This window comes from Panthera onca, chromosome D3 (assembly GCF_046562875.1).
Source record: "Panthera onca isolate mPanOnc1 chromosome D3, mPanOnc1 haplotype 2, whole genome shotgun sequence".
Taxonomy (NCBI): Eukaryota; Metazoa; Chordata; class Mammalia; order Carnivora; family Felidae; genus Panthera; species Panthera onca.
Window position 1 is genome coordinate 44,390,329 of NC_138350.1, and position 22,881 is coordinate 44,413,209.

At 40.9% G+C, this 22,881-nt stretch overlaps 1 long non-coding RNA gene across 2 annotated transcripts in view; it reads right to left on the bottom strand.

The window, feature by feature from the left end:
* The window catches only part of LOC132665843 (uncharacterized), a 57,317-nt gene that overhangs the window by 33,169 nt on the left and 1,267 nt on the right, over nucleotides 1-22,881 (bottom strand). For both annotated transcript variants that reach the window (XR_014135882.1, XR_014135881.1), the window contains exons 2-5: nucleotides 16,280-22,695; nucleotides 15,558-15,711; nucleotides 11,014-11,258; nucleotides 5,411-5,559 (exon numbers count right to left, since the gene is read on the bottom strand). This is a non-coding gene — a long non-coding RNA (uncharacterized LOC132665843). The remainder of the gene's footprint in view (nucleotides 1-5,410; nucleotides 5,560-11,013; nucleotides 11,259-15,557; nucleotides 15,712-16,279; nucleotides 22,696-22,881) is intronic.

Consider the following 22,881-nt stretch of genomic DNA (forward strand, 5'->3'; position numbering starts at 1 on the left):
CCTGTCCTACTTCTGGGGCCTCAGGCCATTCCATTTGAGGCAGCAACTTCAGCGGGGTTGGAATTATAAGAATTTATCCACTATGTTAGAGCATACACTCTATGGGTGTAATGAGCAAATGGGGGCATTTGCAGGGCAGGTAAGACTTGAGTCTAGGCTACAAAGTCAAGCACTGTGGCTTTCTGAGGTCCCTTTCAAGGCTCACACTGGATCTTTTAAACTTACTCTCCCTTTTGAAGCAGTTCTACTTTTGAAAAATTCATGTCATGTTCTCAGTATCATCTCCCTCTTGACAATTAAAACTCCTTTTTAGGAGATGGGGGGGTTAATTGTCACTTGACCACTGTATAGATTGATGTGACACACCAAAGCAAGCCCAGCGTGGTTCAGCAAAACCTACCAAAGAGCAGAGGATAATAAAAGGTAACAAACACAGAGCGTGAAGTGAAATAAAGCAGAATTGCTGTTGTCTCTACCTTCTGCAGCAAAGGAAACAAAACAGGAATTGAGAAGAGTCAAGGTTAGGATGGGCCTGGCCTCTTCCAAGGCTATATCTGTAAAAAAAATGCTAGATGATGGAGTGAAAATTCAGGAAGAAGATAGACACACTTTAAAAATATATAGTAAGTTCCAAAAATGATTCATGCAGGACATCTGACATTTTTAGTGGACATTTGAAAGAAAAATCAGAAAAATGACAACATCCTTCTACCTGAAGTGAAAATAACTCATGTGCCTTCTTTTGACCTCAGGTCTGGTAAGTCTTTACCCTGCAAAATGGGGTAGAAGAAAAATAGCTGTGAGTCATATCCCATGCTGAAAGCTGAAAGATTTTCAAGACAAGAGAAGGTTATTGGAAGGCCCATAGCTCAGAAATAAAAGGCAAACAAAAACTTTGGTCGTGAAAAAAGAGGCAGAGACTGCCTGGGGAAAGACAGACAAGAGGGTAGTGAGAGAAAGTGAAGGGGGGTCCACATAGAACACTTTTTATCAGCCAAGGAGCATTCACATGAGGGTACCCATAAAGGCAGTAAGGCTCCACACTTGCATATAAAGCAAGAAGAATGATGAGATATACAGAGCCTGCATCCAGCTTTCCACGCCTCACCATAACCCTCCCCAAAGCCTAACATTGAGAACATCCTTGAAGTTCTGGGTATGTGCAATCTTGGGCCAACCACTCACATTACAATAACTAAGATTTTCAGTGTGGATCTTAGGGAGGCCTAGGGAAGCATATCTTTTGTTAGGAGAGGAATCCAGAGAGATTTGGCAGATGTGCTATAATAAGGTTCACTTGCTGAGCATATGCTTTAAGGTCACTTACTGTAGAATCATAGGGCTCTGTGGGTTTGGAAGGTGGAAACATTAGGTATCTATTGTTGTATAACAAATTAAAAATTGTGACCCAACTCTATTCTGTCTACAAGCAACTCACTTCAAATATAATGATATAGTCTGGTTGAAAGTAAAGGAATGGAATAAGGTAGGTCATAGAAACACTAACCAAAGAAAAACAGAAGTGGCTATATTATTACTGGATACAGTAGACTTCAGCACAAAGAAAACTACAAGAGATAGAGAGGGGCATTATGTAATGATAAAAGGGTCAATCTACCAAGAAGACATAATAATCCTGAATGTGTATGCACCAAAAAACAGAGCTGCAAAATATGTGAGCAAAAACCAATAAAACAGAAAGGAGAAATAGACAAAGCTACAATGATAGCTGGAGACTTCAACACCTGTTTCTCTCTCAACAACTGAGAGAACAACTAGTCAGAAATTAGCAAAGATATATAAGAACTCAATAAGACATTAACCAACAGGATCTGACTGACATTTATAGAATACCACCCAACAGCAGAATATACTTTTCAAGTCCTCAGGTAACAGATATGTCTTTGACTGTTTTCATAGCACAAGCATATCTCACATACAGTTTATGTATCTTTATGTTTGACATAGGATATATTCTTCTATTTGTATATGAGTGAATAAATAGAGATATGAAGTTGCATATACATAAATTAATTTATTCAATTTGCATCCTTTCTTGTGTATCAGGGACTGTGTTAGATGCTTGGTTACATGAAGAACTCAGACAATCCCTGACCAGAATTACTTGGGGAGTCAGAGTTCTAGGTGGGATAAAAGTAGAGTGAATATTTGGAGTAATGTAGGGAAACAAAGGGATAGATTCCACCTGGTGTGGGTGCCAGGAAGAATAGAAAAGGCCTCAGGGAGGAAGTTTCACTTGTGTCAATTCTTGAAAGATGATTAAGTGTGATCTAGCAATCCTGAGACAACCAAAGTGATCACACCCCTCACACACACTCTTGTGCATACAGAGGGAGTGTGTGTATATATATACATATGTATATATATACATATATTTTAATATCCCAAGTAGCCATGCCAGCCTTGTAGCTGGGGAGCCCAAGAAAGAAAATCCACTGCACCTTCAGATCATTCCTATCTATCTCAGGAGATCTAAGTGAGGTGGGAAGAACCTTCTCCAAGTGCCTTCCTCATATCATTCCTCTGTTCTCTCTTCCAGCTGGTGAGCCCCAACAGCCATGGATCTTCCAAAGCTAGTGAAGCCAGGATAGACTTTCTGATAAACAGACATTTAAGTTCTTTACTAACCTTTTCCTGTAGGTTCTAGCTCTTATCCTCTGACTTGTTCCTCACAAGCTTCTGTCATTCTTACCAGTCAGGTTAGCTGGACACAGTTGAATATCATGTGTCCTTGTTTTGCTTGTAGAAAATAAGAGTCTGTTACATAACTCCTCCATCTCCACAGAAACACAGATGAGCCCCTTTTGTTTTTTGTGATGCTTTCAGAATCTTTGGAAAAATATTCCATAAATAAACAGATTCCAGGGCATTGGGGTACTTGATGGGAGGAAATCATCTATACAAAGAGTGAATTTTGTACAAATAGCAACTATGAAGGGGAAGATGATATCCATGGATACTCATTCATACTCCCAGCATAATATAGAGATCTGTTTATCCACTGAGTCAAACAAATAAACATACATATATTTCAAGGCTCCTTTTCCCTGCCTGTGGCTGAGGAGGAAGAAGGCTTTCATTTCTACAGACTCCCAGTCACTCCTGAGGAGCACACTCACATCATGTTTACGTATCACAGCCTTCCTGCTACTTCACCAAATGCCTCCTAGCCTTTGCTCAGTGAGCCAGCCGGGCTCCCAGAAAATCCTTCATTCTTTCCCAACTGTGCCTCCTAGGACAGATGTTCTCTATCAAGAACACCAAGTCCTGTCCTGAGGTCGTAGCCAGCAAAAACTCATGAGTGGCCCTTGCCTTTGGGAGATGATGTCATGCATTATGGAGATGTGTGCTACAGTCTTCCCCCCAAGGCAGAAGATAGCATGGACAGCATGGGGACTAGAGTGGGGGATTGGGTGAGCCATCCCCCTCTCCTGTGATGTGTGGCTGCAGTGCATAAGCTAGCCTGGGAGAACATCTCTTGTCCCAGTCATCTCCAGGAGAGGATTGTACAGCTCCTTGGACAGTTCCCAACGCCCTCTGCCTGCAATACATTCTTCTTAAGGTAATGCTGCAGCATAAGCAAGTGTTCTCTCCCATACTCGGCAGGCTTTCAGCATGGCCCCACCATCTGTACAGAGAGCAAGGTTTCACATGGCTGTGGCATCCTCCAGTGAGAACCTAGCAGTCTGGGGGAAAGCAGTATGAGCAGCAGAAAGGATGCCCCAAATCTGAGCACTCTACATGACAGGGCAGGCTTTGAGGGCCTTGCTTACTGTACGTACACTAACACACTTATATGCCCTAACAACACTTTGATGGATGCTAACATGCTCTGATTTCTGAGCCCACAGCCAACAGTAGTCAATCCTCAGGGGATCCTAGAGCCGGCAGGGACAGGCCTAGTGACATTGCCTAGCACACGGAGTGTACTCAATACATATTTGTTGAACAAAAGAATGAGCAAAGACATCAGAAAAGGCCCAGCTAACAGGAAGAGAGGGCTCTCCAAAACCACTGAATCTGCTAAAATTGATGCTCTTGTGCCTGAGGTCTATTAGGAGAAGGAAAAGAACTCCAAATTGCAAACTGCCTGGTTAGTGCTAGAAACTTAATTTATTATCTCAACTACTTACACAGTTATCCTGTGTAGTATAAGAACACATTTTACAGACAAGGACATGGAAGCACGGAGAAGTGGAGTGGTTTGCCCCAGGTCCTTCATCTAGGAAGAAGCAAGGCCTTGGTCCCAGCTCAGATCTGCCTCAAAGGCCTGTGCCCTTGACCATATTTTACTACCTCATTTTAGACATCACTTCAAACTGAGCTCTTCCTCTTCTCCTTCCTGGACCAATTCAACCCTCCACCTATCCCTCTGTGTTGTTTTAACAGATATCCAACTGGTGTCTCTGTTTCCAGTCTCTGCCTACCATCATTCCACGCATCATTTTTCAGGCTGTACCTGAGTAATCTTTATCAAACCCAATGCAGATCATGTCATTCACTGTTAGAAACCTCAGATACTCCTCACTGGCCTGGCACCCATGGTCCTTCCTGGCTGGCTCCAGGGTGCCCTTCCAGTGTCACCTCTGCCACTTCCCACAGCACTGCCCATTGCCTGACCATTCTTATGCTTTGTTTATGGGACTTGGGAAGCTTCCCCTTCTTCTCTCAACCCAAAAAACAGCACCCTGTCACCCATCACCACCTGCTACCAACATCACGTTTCTCCCTCTACCATCAAAATCCTCACCTTATCCATGACTCCTTCTTGGACTTGCATGGAACAGCCCCTGCCCTGAATTCCCACAACACAGCATATTTACTGAACATATTAAACTTAGTATTTAAGCATATTTTTTCCTTATAAGCATATATTTTCTATATGTTAGGTATTTTGCTTGATATAGTCCCAGTTCCTGGCATAGAGCCAAATACATAATTAATAATGACCAACAACAAAAAAGAATTAAATTACAATCTGAGAACTTCAAAAAAAATAATAATAACCAGCAAATGATAGAAAACAGTCCATACTCATAGCATTGGAGTAATCAGGTTAAATGCTGGTAAATTCATAGGAGTAATCAGGTTAAATGCTGGTAAGAATGCAGAGCATGCAATTTATTTTAGAATGACTTACATTCACGAACACTTGCATTTGTAAAAAGTGTTGGGCTTAAAAAAGGTAAAGTTCGATTTTATGGAAATATACTTCTATGGCACACCTCATTCCCCCTCAATTCCAGATGAATAAAGTCATTATTTTAAGTAGTAATGTGCACTTTAAATAAACTCCAGGCACTGGTCTATTAGTTCACAGGTGATCTCTAAATGACCAGAAAGATAGAATTTATATATACAAATTCTATAAATTCTATACACCATGTACCTTTTTGATGATCATCTCAGCAGGCAATCTGGATTTATTGGGATAGCCCTCCAATGGAGGCAGGCAGGCTAAGGAACATGTGTGATGTGGGCTGAGTGGTTCTTCAATGTATCACCTGCACAGCATGCTTTATGGCTCAGTTTCCTCAGCTATAGAAAGGACACAACATTGCTTATCAAACAGGATGATTTTAAAGCAACACAATTAAATCCTTTGGATTAGCGTCTCATTAAATTTGAATATGGATGGGATCTAGGGTGAAGTTTACTTTTGTACTATTCATAAAAGGAAAGGTTTAGAAAATCAAGAGCCATATAAACCACACTGCTGGGTGGAGGGATGTGAAAATATCTAAGCAAATAAACTGTCTTTAAGCCACTTCAAAGATTAGGAAAGCATTTATTTGCATATAGATGAATGATATGGCTGCCTCTGCCCGGAACCATTTTTCACTTTCCCCTTTTGCCTAACCAACTTTTACTTACCCTTCAAGTCATGCTTTAACTGTCACTCCCCATGGAAGCCTCCACTGACCCCTAGACTAAGTGACTCACTCCTATTATACTCTTAGATTACCCTACGTCCTCCATTATTTTAATTGCTTGTTTATTAACTGTCTTCCAGGCCAGGCAGCCAATTCCACAGGAACAGTAGTGGCAATGTCCTTAGCACTTCACACAATCCCTAGCACACTCCCCAAAAATGAGTCAATGATAGGCTAATTACAAATCAGAGGTTTCACTAAGACACTTAGCTGAAGGAGTCACTGAAACAGTCACACCTTTAACCATCCTCTCTTCCTCTCTTTCTCCTTCATCAACAATTTATCAAATGCCTACCTTGCCTCAGATTCCACGTTGAGGATGTAGACCCAATTTTCTGTGCAAAGCAACTCACTGCATCCCGTTTGTGTGTATGCAGAAGCCCCATAATGCTTTGCAGCACTTATCAATGGAGGTATTGTTCTCCTCAACTAGGTTGTAAGCTCCTAGAACTCAGAGTTGGGGTCTTAACCATCTTACATCACCAGAGTACAATGAGTGGCTCAGAGTAAGTACTTCATAATTATATATGGAGTAGTGAGAACATTTTTCATTCCCTCAAAAAGAAACCCATATCATTTGCAGTCATTTCTCACTTCTTACTATCCCTTCCCCTGGAAACTACTAATACACATTACGTCTTTCATATAAATAGAATCACAATGTATTGTCTCTGTCACATGCTTCTTTCACATAATATGATATTTTTAAGCCATGTTATAGCATGCATCAATATTTCATTCCCTGTTATTGCCAAATAATATTCCATTGTATGGATATACCGCATTTTGTTTATCTATTTGTCAATTGATGAACATTTCAGATGTTACAACTTTTTGGCTATTATAATCAATTCTTTCCTGAATATTCATGTGCAAGTTTCTCTGTAAAGATGTTTTTAACTCTCTGGATATATATCTAGGAGTGGAATTGCTGGGTTATATGGTAACTAATATTCTCAAAGTGGCTACACTATTTAATATTGCCACTAGCAAAGACCAAGGGCTCCAATTTTTCCACATCCTCATGAACATTTGTTATCATTTTTGTCATTTATTTTAGGCATCCTAGTGGGTGTGAAGTGGTATCCGATTGCAGTTTGGGCTTGCACTTCCCTAATGCTAATGATGTTGAACATCTTCATGTGCTCATAGCCATTTGTATATATTCTTTGGAGAAACGTCTATTCAAATCCTTTGCCCATCTTTAATTTTTTTTTAATGTTTATTCATTTTGAGAGACAGAGAGACAGAGCATGAGTGGGGGAGGGGCAGAGAGAGAGGGGATCACAGAATCGGAAGCAGGCTCCAGGCTCTGAGCTGTCAGCACAGAGCTTGACGCGGGGCTCGAACTCACAGACTGCAAGATCATGACCTCAGCTAAAGTTGGACACCCAACCGACTGAGCCACCCAGGTGCCCCTCCTTTGCTCATCTTTAAATTTGGGTTGTCTTTCTGGAGGCGTTGTTGCTTATTTCTTCTGGATAAATTTTCTTATCAGACACATGATGTGCAGTATTTCCTCTCAGTCTATGGATAGTTTTTCACCTTCTTTATGCTATCTTTTGAAGCACATTTTTTTTTTTTTGATGAAGTCCAATTTATCTGTTTTTTTTTTCTTTTTTCATGTGTATGTTTGGTATCACAACCCATGGTCATAAAAATTTGCTCCTATGTATTCTTCTAAGAGTTTCATAGTTTCAGCTCCCACATGTAATTATGTTCCATTTTGAATTAATTTTTGTACCTGATGTGAGGCAGAAATTTAACTTCATTCTTTTGCAAGTAGATATCTATTTATTTCAGTACCATTTGTTGAAAAGACTATTCTTTCTCTATGGAATGTTTTTACCATGTTTTTAAGAGAAATTAGAGATTCTTTAATAACACGTAAAAACAGAACCAAGGAAATAAAATTATTCACTACTAATGTAGTGTTGCTATATTTAGCAAATAAAAATTCAGGACATCTAGTTAAATTTGAATTTCAGGTAAATAATGAATAACTTTTTAGTATCAGTATGTCCCAAATATTGCATGGAACACACTTATATTAAAAATTATTTGTTGGGCCACCTGGGTGGCTCAGTCAGTTGAGTGTCGAACTCTTGATTTTGGCTCAGGTTGTTATCCTACAGTCGTGGGATAGAACCCCATATCAGCACAGAGCCTACTGAAGATTGTCTCTCTCTCTCTCTCTCCATCTGCCCCTCCCCTGTTCACTCTCTCTTTCCCTCTGTGTGTTTCTAACAAACAACAACAAAATTATTTGTTTTTTATTTTAAATTCAAATTTAATTGGATTTCTTATAGTTTTTCTGCCAACTCTATGTAATGTGTCTCCCTTTTATGAATCAGGCTGCTAAGACCTGAAGGAACCAGTTACACATTGTTCAGAGATTGCTGGAAATGTCACTGTCACTGGAATGTCCTCCCAGCATCATGTCCATATATCCAATACTATGTGACCTTGAATGTGTCTCTCTCAATAACCTAGTTTCTCCTATTGCAAAATTGAATTCTTACTAGAGATAAGAAGAGCCAGTAATTGTATGTAAGGTCTCTTTACACAGCATCATATGCTTGCTAATTTAAAAAAATGAATAATAAAAAAAACCCTATCCTGTGATTTTTGAGGTTTCTTTACACTTCCCTGACAGTTTTAGAGTCAGCCTTCCCCTTTCTTCTCCATTCCATTTGTCTTTTTTTTTTAAGTTTAATATTTATTTTGAGAGAGAAAGAGAGAGCATGAGCACATGCGTGTGGGAGGGGCAGGGAGAAAGGGAGAGAGAGAATCCAAAGTAGGCTTCACAATGTCAGTGCAGAGCCTGATATGGGGCTTAATCTCCTCAACCATGAGATCACCATCTGAGCCAAGATCAAGAGTGGAACGCTTAACCGACTGAGTCACCCAGGTGCTCCACCATTTTGTCTTTTTTTTTTTTTTTTTTTAATTTTTTTTTTTTCAACGTTTTTTATTTATTTTTGGGACAGAGAGAGACAGAGCATGAACGGGGGAGGGGCAGAGAGAGAGGGAGACACAGAATCGGAAACAGGCTCCAGGCTCCGAGCCATCAGCCCAGAGCCTGACGCGGGGCTCGAACTCACGGATCGCGAGATCGTGACCTGGCTGAAGTCGGACGCTTAACCGACTGCGCCACCCAGGCGCCCCCCATTTTGTCTTTTTTAAGGATAGGAATTGAAAAGGACTGGAGGACTGAGATGTGTAGTCTTGATACATTCTATAACTAACATATATTCTCTTTAGGAGGAAAATCTCTACTTGACCTTCGAAAGTGGCAAGCAATTTTTAAACAAGTCCAACATTCTCCCTTCTCCCAAGAGAGGACAGAATGTCCATTAGCTTCCAAGTAAACCTGCAGCCATGCCCCTCAGGTCAGGTGTGGCTAGTTATCTAAACAGCCTGTGAATGAGGTAGCAGAGGCCACACTGAAGCAAGCTGTGAGAATGGCTCTTGGTATACCAGATTCTATGTCAGAATTACGCTGCAGACCTTGACCTTCACAGGTTGAAACCAGAAAGCGTCCTCTGCCTACTTTGTAAAATCCATGATTTAATAGATAGTGCCACTGTACATCCATAAATGGTCTACTATTTTCTCCATTAAGCACACATGTTCGAAGATTTATAAATTGCTGCATGACTCTATAACAGATCTGTTTGATCCTTTTGGAGGACAAAACTAAAGTGCTACAGAAATGAGATATTTATGATTTTCTGATAGCATCTTTAAATAACAACAGATCTAAATATCCTTTTAGGGTTTTTTTTTTTTTGTTTTTGTTTTTTTTTTTTTACCATTTCTCAAGATTTCAGAGCAGATCCTTTTATACAGAAAAGATTGGAACATGTATTATCTTTTAGCACTTACTTGCTAAAACGCCCTCTTCACAGCTGTTCCTGCTGGAAAAATTCTAAGAAAAGGTAATGATTCTTTCAGGTTTTTACCTGATCGATTCATGTGGCATCTAAGTATAATTGTGAGATATTTATGGGGTCTCAGTTCCCCTTGGAAAAGTCCTGATAATGATTATAATAAAACCTTAGTAAATTTTAATGAAAGGGGCCAAAGAAAAAAATAATCCCAAGAATTTAAAATTCACAAGGTTGGATTGTTGGAAATTTTATACATGGACATCTATCTAGTTACCTAAAAATAAACATGTTATTTCTTTTGATTATCTCAGAAGTGTTATAAGAATGGTCCTTAAGAGTATGAGATTTTTTCAAAAGAAAAAGTTCTTATTTTCTTCTAATTACAAACTATAATTTAAAATACAAACTATAATTTAAAATAATTTCAATACAGTTGGTGTTTCAACCAAGGTATTCTGCTTTAAATACAACCACACACAATATTTAGATGAAACATTATTAGTAACCAATATCGGTTTAATGAGAGTATATGGCTTAAATTAACATTAGCAAGGTTAACAACTTTGGCATTGATGGCTTTGGTGTGGCTGATATTAACGTCAATAATAAATAAAGAGAATGTTGATTTTGAAAGAAGCCTAAGACCTTGGAAAGCAATAAAAACTTCGGCATGCAAGGAGGGCTCCTTTCTGAAGGACACATTTACAAGAGGCATGGCAGTTGGTTGATAATCTGAACCATTGCCAGGACGATCACATACTCAGGGGTGTGTGGGTAAGGATCCATTTCTCCTAGCAGCCAGGGCTCAGACACCCCAGACTGTGGTTATCTCTGTCCTTGATGTTACAGCCTCTGGGGTCAGGAGTCCAGCTTGGAAACAGCTCCTCAATTACCCATTTATAGGAGGCTTTCAGTATAGCACCCTTGACATATCCAGATTTCATGTTATCTTCCCTTTGATCTATAACAGTGTTTGAGCTTTGTCAAAACACAGGAGTCAGTGGGGAATCTTTTCAGGTTACCGTAAAAGCCAAGCTAATTAAGTCATTCAACCTTTCATAAAAATCACGCATAATGGTAATTAGGTCTTCATTTAGTTGAATAGAATCAAGAGGAATTCCAGCATAACTAGGAAACTACATCCAACATCTAAGTCAAGTACTTACCATCTCTGTCTCTCTCTTTAGTTCTACTTTTAAAATATGCCTTAGAGGTTGGGAAGCTTTCAGATCAAAGTATACAAAAGGACCATTCAGTATCTCTCACTGTAGATTCTGTTCCACATGAGCTTCAACTTGTACAGGAGAATTCAGTGGAGCAGTGGGCTCCTCTTGCAGGCTTTGCCTAGAGAATTCAAATCCATTCTGGTTTTGCCTCATCTCTTAGCCACTCTGGGATCCACTTTCTTTACCTGTAAAATTAAGAAATTAGATGAAATATTAGAACTCTAGATAATTTCCCACCTCCAAATTCTATGATCTCCAAATGATTTTTGGTAAAATCACTTCCCACTTTTACTGAAGCTCTCCTCCTGTCATTTATGGCCAAGTGGAGGATGGATGTGTTTGAATGTTGGAGAGTGGAAGGTGAGAGAGGGGCCAGGAAGGTGAGAAAAAAGCTCAAGGTCAATCAAAGCCTAGGCTGTGGTTTCCTGTCTGTCCTGGAAAAGGGGATTTCCCAAGCTTCAGAGCCAGAGCCTTCCTTATCACTTGTTACTCTATTATGGATAACAATCAGCATAATTAACAATGGGTGTGCACCACACAATCGAAAAGACCCAATGCTATTTGGCAACAAAAAGTTTCATAAAGGAACTGTTGGCTCCCTTTTGTCTGAGCTTAGGTACAGATGAAAAATAGAAAAGTCAATTAAAATTATCCTACAAACTCTCCATTACTTAAAAACAAGCAAAAAAGGGGGTGAAATTGATTCCAGACCATATAATGCATTTGCAGATATTAACTAACAGTTATTAGTGTTTGCGGGATGTTTACCGAACTCTGAAATAAACTGGTTGTTTACAGAACTTCCTCATTCCCGAAAGTTCTCTACCTAAGCAATTTGTCCCCTATGTGCAAAGGATGTGTTTTTTGAGCACACAAAAGAAAAGGCCATCCAGTGTCTCCCATGAGTTACTGTGTGGGAGGGAAACTCAGTCTTAGCCAAATCACTGTCCTACAGTGAAGCGCCTTACATGACCTGTGGGAGAATGAGTCAAGAAGCATCAAATCCATGAGAACAGCTTGTATTTATTTATAGCAGAAATCAGAGGATTGAGAACACATGGCTGGATCAGGAGCCAGCGTACCATGTATTAATGCTGAGTGCCTACTAAGTGCCAGGATTACTCTAGGCCCTAGAGACTCAATGAAGAAACAAAACCAACAGGGTCCCAGCCCTTAATGGAGCTTAGAGTTTAGCAAATGGGCAGATGTTAAAGGAATAGAGCCAAGCCGTGATTTCCCATCGGTGCAGATATCAGGATTTCCCAAGCTTCAGAGATAGTTGGTCTTAAACATACAACAAGTGCAGTGAGGGAGAAGTACAAGGTGCAAAAGACAAGTTGGTCAGTTTTTGGTGGCATGAGACCTCACACAACATCCATCCTCAGGACCTCAGAGGGACTCACAGAACCCTCAGGGTTAATGATGGGAATGAATGGTGCCATTTTCTGGGTGTCAGTGTTTACTAGTGACCAGGTACTTCCATACATTATTTCATTTAAAACAGGGGTCAGACACTAGACTCTCTTTCCGCTTTTGAAAGGTTGATTATCCATAATTAGAGTGTGGGGAGGGGCTTATACTCAGGATTTAGATACAGAACATGCTCTCATTTGCAAGAAAAAAAAATGAGATTCAGGATCTCATTTGCTAATGCCTTATTAAATTTTTATAACATGCTATTTTTCACATGCAAAATGTGGTCACTGATGGAGCCATATTATATATACCATATTATATACCATATAATTGTGGTGTTTCACTAGTAATGAGAATAAGCATGGGTTCTTACAGGGTCTCAGATAGGTAGATGGCTGGAGGCCAAGGGGCAGCATGGTATCATGGAGCACAGAATCATAGCCTGGGTGTCCCAGCTCCCCACCCCAATATCTCTACCTCTAATCAGGGGCCAGAGGCTTTGGGGAGGTGGGGGAAGAATATGCAAATGATGTGCCTTAATAACAAGCTCAGGAATGTGGCCTTATTCTCCCTGTCCTTCCCCAATACAGCTTCTTAGATCAGACATCCTATCTTGGAGGCTTGAGTGTGGGGACTGTGTAATTTTACTAATGTCAAGACAGTTTTTTAAGCCACTATGTAAAAAGTTAAATTCATGTATTCAAATCCCCACTACATACGGATTTCCCTGGATAACTAACAAAGCAGTTCAGTACACTAGGAGAAGATTTAGTTTTAGGAGGTCTGAAAATAAAACGTGCCACTAGCGTATTTACCCAGTAACACTAATGACTAATAATAGATTAAAAGGAGAAATTCATTTGTGGGATATTTATTAGTATACATGCAAAGCCATTTGCCAGCTCAATTTCCCCATTTCCCATTTTTCTTCCACAAAATTTAATAACAGGAAAAAATATAAAATTAGATGACTGGGTGTTGTATGGAAAACAATTTGACAATAAATTTCATATTTAAAAAAAATAAGAAAAAATATAAAAATATTTCTGGCACAGGGGTGCCTGGGTGGCTCAGTCAGTTAAGCTTCCAACTCTTGACTTTAGCTCAAGTCGTGATCTCACAGTCGTGAGATGGAGACCCACGTCAGGCAGGATTCTCTCTCACCTTCTGCCCCTCCCCTGCTTGCTTCTCTCTCTCTCTCTCCCCCTCTCCAAAATTTGCTTGGAACAAAAGAGAATTGGGAAACCATGTGAACACTCCAACTGGCTGAATGGACAAGGTAGAAAGTGAGAGGCAGATAGAATATAGGGTAAAAGACAGTGTATGATACATGTCACTGATAAATAGTTGTCCTTTAAACTAAAAATTTTCAATAATGCCTAAAATAAGTCACTGTCCATGAACTTAATATGGTCAAAATATTTTCTGTGTCTCTCAAATTATCAACCAGTATTTTTTACTTCTTTTGAGTAGGTTTTTTTTTTTAATAGTTTAAGAACTTTCATTGAATCCTCTCCCACATAGCATTTAACTCTTTGACATGTGGTCACTTAAAGGCATTTTGGATTTTACTAAGTATTGGCAGTGCAGCAGTGGGTAGTAGAAAGAATTAAGGTTGGGGAACATTGATCATCTTTGTTCCCTTAACCTATGGGCAGGTCCCATTGAGACCTCCCCCTCTTCTGGAGGAGCCTGATCTGTTACAGTCCCATTCTTCTGCTCATCCAGCCACCCCTTTGGTCATTCAGGTTTCCCTCTCCTTTTTTTTAAGGCAATGAAGGAGAAACACCAATGGTTCATGTGTGCTGAATTAGAGGTAGGGTTTTGATAGAGGTGGGGGGAAAAGGAGTGTGCATTTCATGAAGGAGACAATGTGAACAATTGTGCTCATGGGTCAGGAGGATGGAGCAGCTTACAGTAGTCCAAGTGCAATGACATGAAGAAAAGGAAAGGAAAGTAGGTTAGGGCAAATTGGTGAGATCTCCACCACAATTAAATGATATGGACCTCAGGCATGTCTATAGGCTAATTCATCTGTCAAACTGTAAATGTGGAATCTACTTCATGTTTTTTTCCCAACTCACATTTCCAATGCCACACTACAGACTTGAATATTGACAAGAAGAGGTTTGTGGAGTTTGAGATATAAATTCAAGAGTTATTTACATAGAGTCGACACTTAAAGCAGTGGTTGGTGAACTTACCAAAGGCTAATGTGCAGAGAGAAGACTAGAGGACCAAGAGTAAAATATATTCAGAGGAAAAGAGAAAGAAGTGGATCACTAAGAAGATTAAAGCATTGTATGGAGAGGAAGAAGGACAATCAGGATGGGACCCTCCCAACAGGGTCATTACCACGAGAAATTAAGAAAAGATGGAAACTGCACAAGGAAATGGGATTTGGCACTTAAGGTCTGATTGCTGATCTTTAAGAGAACACAGTTCTTAATAAGCATGACTAAGAACAAGCAGCCCATAGATCTGGACCACACCGAGAATGACAAGGTAAGATGAACTCTAAAACCCCTGGTTCTTGGATGTAGCATTCCAGGTAACATGCCTGATGTCTTGAAGTGGGTAAGTTTGCCAAGATCAAGAAATCCAGATGAACAGAACTGAATCTCCTCAAGAGGAACTGAACAGCTAGCTCAACATTTGGACTCCCTTCATACCATTAGAGTTAGCTGGACCAAGGCAGGGTGGTGGTTAGGCCCTGCCCATCTCATGATTCATTTCTTGCCTTTAATGGAGAAGAGGGCTTACAGTGGTGATGCCTGATTTAGGAAGAGCCTGAGTGTGTGTTACCTAGTGCTCCCTGGTGCAGCCCTTTCTTCAGAAGCAGGGAAAACAGGAAAATAATTAGGAACAAATTGAGGTGCCAAAGAGGAATAGGAAGAGGAAGGTTGGAAGCAGGCTCTTTGCAACGACCCTGAATCCTTGGGTGACCATCTCCCCACAGAGATGAAGTGATGGAGCCATCATGGGGAGCCAGATCCCTGGAAGGGGTGGGTGCTTTCCTCCCCAAGTCATTCATACCCAATAACAAGCACATACCAGATAACACTCACCTTGAAGGCTGTGGGCTGTTGGAAGCAGACACAGTGTGCCTTTGGGAATCCCCTGAACCAAGGCACGAGAAACATTCTTTTCCTTAACACCTGCAACACGCTCCAGGATGACTGTTTCTCTTAAAGCCATAGGCGTCTGTTTTCGCATTTGTTCCTTAGAGACAGAAACAGGATTACGATATATAATGTTTTTTTCTCATTTCCTGCTATGTGCTGTTTTAAGTTTCTGTGACAGCTCTTCTATGCTTTCCTCCAAATGGTGAATCTATGTCTGGTCACCACCTTGCCCCCAGACCCCCACTCCATGTTGATGGCTGGGGCAGAGACTTATATAGGAATGTTTAAGACATGGAATGTTCTATAACCAGTGATTGTTCATCTGCTATTTTTGAAAAAAAAAATCTTTATACAGATTTCAAGCCCACTTTGCTTGTGCAATAGAATGATCAAATAGAATCTCTTTGAAGATTTGGAATCACATTCAGTCTCAGAGTCATTTAGATCATCATTTGGGTCATCACTGACCTCAGTGCCATGGGCCATGGGACAAGCACTGAGGATCAGAGCCAGAAGACGTGGGTTTGAGGATCAGCTCTACTTGAGGAGCTGTGAGGTTCAGGGCAAGTTGCTTTAAAAAAAAAAAAAGCCAAAAAACAAAACACTAAGCCTCAGTTCTCAGTTTCCTTCTCTGTAAAGTGGGAATAAGAAGCAAATCCACTTACTTCACAGGATTACGTGAAGATTACAAAAATCTTCCATGAAACCATTTTCATTAACTTAAAACCTGCAACTACAAGGATGTTATAATTAGAGATGTAGCTCCAGGAGCATAGGAGTTCAGGCTAAATCTTCACAGGTGAGTTTGAAAAATTGGCTTATAAAAGAAACCCCAAAATTGAATTTGACTTCTTGTTTTTTATTTTTTTGTCCTACAAATGGGATGTTAGAAAAAAAAAAATAAAGTTGGTTTTCAGTTAGCTGCTGGTATCCACATACAACAGATAAGGAAACCAAGATTTAGAAAGGTGTTGTATGTCTATTTTTAAGTGACTTGTCCCAAATCTCACAGCTAGCAAGTATAAGCCCAAGATTCACACCTGAAATTCAGGCCTGCAGAAATAGGCTGCTTGAGTTCTATTTTCATAATGGCTTAAACTAAAGAACATACTCAGTGAGATAACACAAGGAGCATCTGAGGTAATGCTCAATGGCAGGACCTAGACCTTAGATTAGGGCCACCCCATGACTCTGGGGTGGAGCCCTCAGGAGAGGAGCTCATTCTGACAGGAGAAACCTTAACTGGGGTGTTGGTAGGAAGGATGCTTGTGGATGCCACACTGGGTGGGCACACACCAGTTGCCTTCTAACTGAACCCCTTTGGCAGCTTGGGCTAAATCCCTGAGCAGAGAAAGACGGCTATAGCTCAATTCATGGGTCAACAAAGTAATAACATGGAGTTCTGTGAAAAATGGACAAGGATAGGGCACCTGGGTAGCTCAGTTGGTTAAGCATCCAACTCTCAATTTCCACTCAGGTCATGATTTTGCAGTTCATGAGTTCGAGTGTTGAGTTGAGCTTTGTGCTGGCAATGCGGATCCTGCTTGGGATTCTCTCTCTCTGTCCCTCTCTCTCTGCCCCACCCCAGTTTGTGTGCATATGCACATGCTCTCTCTCTCTCTCAAAATAAATAAACATTTAACAAATGGACAGGGCAAGTCTAAAAAAATTCTATCACTGGTGGGAGATGGGCTCTTCTCCCACTCAATCAGCCCTGTGGCTGACAGAGACAAACCACCAAGGCCATGGCGGTGATAGCTACATGCATGATGTCACACGACATGGCTGAGCCTCCACTGACGACGTGATCCATTACAACTCTGGATGCTCCACACAAATGAGTTACACAGTGTTATTACCACATATGGATTTTCTTCTCTCTTTACCAGATCCCTTTGCTTCCACCAGCGCCTGTGTTCGAGTCAACAGTTTAAAGTCTAAAGTTTGGGTATAAGTTGTTCTCATTATTCAGCCCCTCTAAATGTGACCTCTGTTTTCCTTCTAGCTATGCCTCACCTGCCCTGAGAAGACGAGGAATACATAATGCCGTGGGTATGAACAGAGGCTTTACGAGCAGACAGAAGTGGGCCTGGCCCCTGGCCCTGACTTTTACCACCCCTGAGACTTCAGAAAGTCATTCAACAGCAGGTTCTTGTGTTAGATGAGAATAACAGGAATGCAGATGTCATCCAGTTGTTGGAGGGATTCTGTGCAATCAGCCCGACCACACTTTGTAGGCACCCACTACATGGTAGCTATTGTTATTAATAAACAGTAAGATGTTTCCATTAAAAACAGGACTGAAGAGGACTCTTCAACCAAATCTCAAGGGAGCATAATTTTCTGTATAAATAATAACCTAATTGTGTAAGAATTGTCACACAGAGTCAGTTTCCCATTCTCTCTCTCTCTCTCTCAACCTCTCTCCCTCCCAAAGCACCCAAGATTTCTTCCTCACTCACCCCACCTTCTAGCTTTCTGTTAGCTCTCCCCAAACTTTTCTTCAAAGTTGAATTTCACATCATTGTTTACTACCTCACCCCCTTCGAACATCTCGCCAGAATCCCTACCTTGGCAGTATAGTTGGTTTTGTTGTTGTTGTTATTTTTGGGGGGAATTTCCATTTTCCTGTTAGGAAATCATGAACTTTACTGGCCACATATGAACAAATCAGTTTCCCATTCATGTTCCGCTCTCCTGGGATGTTGGGAGAATTCGTTAGATGAAGCCTGCAAGGCATGGCCTGCTCTTGGAGAAATATGATATATTAATATCACATTTAACAGAATGTTACTTTCACAAAAGGCAAATTACTGGCCATCCACCTGTTTTAAATCTGCAGAATGCTGCCACAGGAGACAATGCCTGTGAACTTAGTCACCCACAGCAGCTTAACTCTCCTTTAGGCACACACTTTTCCACTGAACAGTAGTCATGTTTCTGATAAGCAGTATTTCCAAATTAGTCGGATTCTTTACTCAAATGTGAATCTAACAGGTTGCTAAGAAACCTACTCAAATTTCCCTGCCCAACTATGTTCTTACTCTGCCTGTCTTTTCCCACCATTCTGTGGGAGAATCCCAAATCCATTCCAGAAAAATCGTATTTTGTTGTAATGAGAAACCAGGTCAGTTAGTGTCAGTGGCAACTATTAATATCTATGAAGGCTAAAAAATAAATTCAATATTTGGTCATAGAATTGGCCACGGTTATTATTATGTAGTATGATGATGATGATGATGATGATGATGATGATGATTATTCGTTTCTTCTTTTTTGTGTGCTATTGTACCTGCAACTCCAGACCGGGAGGAAATGACTTCTGGAAACTGGCAGTTCTCAAAAAAGAGGAGAGCAGGTTGACACAAGCAGTCAAAAACCATCTTCTTGATAAAATGCTGCCCTTTCCCTCTAAGTAGGAACAACTGCAAAGGCATAATTAGCTTAGTCAAATCTATTGGAAGGAAAGCATCACTTACTCTCAAAAGGCAGATTCTGAGAAGCTGCTGCCAGCCCCAAACTCAGCAGCCTGGAGGTCCCAGATCCCACGTGAGGGGCTGGACAAAGTCTTCCTCTCCTGGAAAATGAGTTTCTGTTTAGGCCCCTGGATGTGACCGGTCACTCCCTCTCTTCCTTTTCTCTTGCTCTTTGATTCTCTTTCCTGACGTGGTGAGTGGTACCCATCTCTTTTTGCTTTATGTCAGTTTTGTTCTTCTCATGGAGGAAATGAGAAGGATAGGAGGCAGGCCATGAATGATGTCCTCACTTTGTGCCTTCTCCTAGGTGACAGTTCACACGAGGCCAGGAAGTGGGCCATTCTCAGAATTGTTCCCCAAGAGCTTTGCTTTGTTCTGTTTCCCTTATAAGCCTTCCTGACTTATTTTTGCTGTTGAGAAATTTGAACTCTTCATGGAATGAATATGAGGAAAACATTTTCTGTTTGTTTTCTTTTATTTTGTTTGTTTGTTTTTATTCTGGGCCTGCTATAAAATCTCTCAGAGAATCATTATGTTTTCATAAGGAAATCTCAAGCTTTTGTCTAGTGATCCTTCTCTTTGTTTCTCTACAAGAAGGAGGGGCTGGGAAGGTTTCCTGGTACCATCAGGGGACATCACTGACCTAGCAACAGGTCACTATGGTGAGTGCATGATGACAGCAGAAAGGCTGTGAGTGAAACAGGGATGTCGAGGGTAACTATTCAGGCAAGCTCTCAAGAAAGAATTCCAATGGGACCCTTTATCTCTAAAACAGATTAAGGTGCTGATTTTGCTGACTTCAAAGCATGACAATTCTGGCCAAGCTTTTCTCAATAAAGCCATCAGAGCAGGCAGAAGGAATCCTATTCTCTTGATGCAATTGGAGACATGATTCTCAATACCATGGGGTGGGAGAATATACTTTTTCAAATTACATGTGGCCCTACCCACAGAATCACTGCCCTTGAGGAGAAAATGCTGCTCATTCATGGGGTGAGCTATATGCTTGATGGTGAGGAGGTTAAACAAAACAAAGCAAAACAAAACTGTTGGGAACCATAAGAATCTGCCGTGTGTGTGTGTGTGTGTGTGTGTGTGTGTGTGTGTGTGTGGTGTGTTTGGCCCATGAGAAAAAATTATTCCCAGCTCGCAGACTTTCCTGAAGTATGAACAATGTTAAGATGTCCAACTTTTGATTTGCACTTGAGATTTTAAATTTAATGTGACATATTAATGAAAGCAATGTGCGGTATTTACTCAAATCACAGTTTTCTTCAGGGTAGTGCAAGATTCAGTCATGGATAAATCAGGAGCATACTCCAGACTCTGAAAGACAATAGACTAGAAATCAAAATGATGGGGGGGGGGGAGGGGAGAACAGAAAGACACTACTCAAAAAAGAATTATTAAAGTTTGAGAGGCGAATGATACTACTTGAGGGAAGTATTAAAAGCCATGCAAAGTCATAAACTCTATGAAGGCAAACAGCTGCATACACTCTGCTCACCCTCATGGTGTGCAGTATATGTAGCAGCACTGGGGACCCTCATGGAGCTGGGGCCTGTGCTCTTCGTCACTGAGCATGCTTCTTTCCTGAATGTCAAGCCATTTGATGGCTTGACCCTGTAGACACATTTGGATGTAGCTAAGTTGTATGAGTGGTAATTAAAGTGAATTGAAAAACATACAGACTGAGCCTAACTAACATTTTAGTGAGGTTCAATAACACTGGTTTGATTTAAAATTTTTTTAATGTTTGTTTATTTTTGAGAGAGAGAGAGACAGAGAGAGAGACAGAGACAGAGACAGAGTGTGAGCAGGGGAGGGGCAGAGAGAGGAGACACAGAATGTGAAGCAGGCTCCAGGCTCTGAGCTGTCATCACAGAGACCAATCTGGGGCTCAAACTTATGAACTGCAAGATCAAGACCTGAGCCGAAGTCTAACGCTCAACTGACTGAGCCACCCAAGTGCCCCAACACTGGTTTGATTTTAGAAGGACACACATTTTTCTATTTAAAAAATTTCTCTGAGGGCTCTAAAGGGTCAAATGCATTTTTTATAAAGGTGAAAATGTATTCCTAAGCAAAATAAAAAAAGTTGGGACACAAATGTGAAATTTTCCTTGAAATCCAGGTACATGGAATTACAAAGATTCCATAGAAACTTTCTGGGAGCTACTATTTACTGAGTGCTCGCTATGTGCCAGACCAACTGAATGAATGAATAAACGAACAAATCAACAGCCCTATAGAATACTTATTAATATTTCCTTTTACCAATGAGGAAACTGAGGCTTGGAAGGCTGTAAGAAGTCACCCCATCTGTTAATATTCGAACAGAATTCAAACCCAAACTTTCTGACTTTATGAAATGTAAGAGAGATTCAAAACAGGGTGCTGGGAACAATCACATATCCTAAAAACCCCTCCAACTTAGGCTGGCTGATGAAGACAGCTTTTATTTTTCTCCTTGAAGTTCCTAACTTCCCCCAGTGAGTGCCAATGTCCTCATTCATTTTCTCACATTACTCATGTCTTTTACCCACAAAATTCTGGTTGAAATTAGTGGAATCTTCGTGCTTAAGAGCTTCTAATGACACAGAGAACTGGGAATACTAACCCAATGTTCTGATCTTTTTTAAAAGTCCAGACAGAAAAGAATATTGGCCCCAGCGGTCAAAACCCAGACAACTCCAGTTTTGATGGGACAGCTCCCAAAAAGTTCAGATGCTTCCCTGAACTTATCCAAACCTTGGGCGGTCTCCTGCTTTTCCGGAGGGAACATGCTTGGTGGATGATGCACCAAGTTTGAAACACATGGAGAATGCCCTCCATAGGGACTCTTGGGTCTTATGTGAGGTTAAATCCCAACTGCACATCAGGCTGCCATGGTATTTTTTCCCTGTAGAAATATAAGCGGCTTTGTTGTGTTGCAAATGAAATTTCAACCACACAGCAAGCATTGGAAGTTATATTAGGTGAAGTTATCAAACTTCTGTTTACGGTCTTCATTATTAGGCACCTACCACATGTCAGACACTTTCCCAGATGCTTCACCTATGTTACTTTCTTAATCTTTTCAGCAAACCCGCAACATAGTTGTTATTTCCATTTAACAAATAAGGAAGAAAAAAATGAATAAGGAAACTGAGGTCCCGGTTGATTAAGTAACATTCCCAGAGTCATGTGACTCGTAGGTGGCCGTTGACATTGGAACCAATTCTGCCCATGCCCAAAATTTGTGCACTCAACCACTCCATGATGTCCCCTGATCCACCCAGATCACCTGATACACCCAGAAAGACATGAACGAAGATTACATTGTGGATGGATTGTATTCTAGCTTTATTTCCATTTGACTGCAGCATCGTCTGGTCCATTCCAGAAGCAGAGATGGAAACAGTGGAGCTGGATGGCACCTCTGGTTCTTATATAGCAAACATGGGTAATGTGGCCAGGTTGCTAGGCAGAGGTCACCAGCTTCAGGCTAAGTGACAGGAGTTAATGAGTTCCAAGGCAAAGCAAGCCATGAGGTTTGCAAATCTATGAGGTTCTCAGAGTCTGGAACCTCTGAGAAGCCATCAAAAAATTCTGACCAGGGGCGCCTGGGTGGCTCTGTCGGTTAGGCGTCCGACTTCGGCTCAGGTCATGATCTCGCGGTCCGTGAGTTCGAGCCCCGCGTCAGGCTCTGTGCTGACAGCTCAGAGCCTGGAGCCTGCTTCAGATTCTGTGTCTCCCTCTCTCTCTGACCCTCCCCCATTCATGCTGTCTCTCCCTGTCTCAAAAATAAA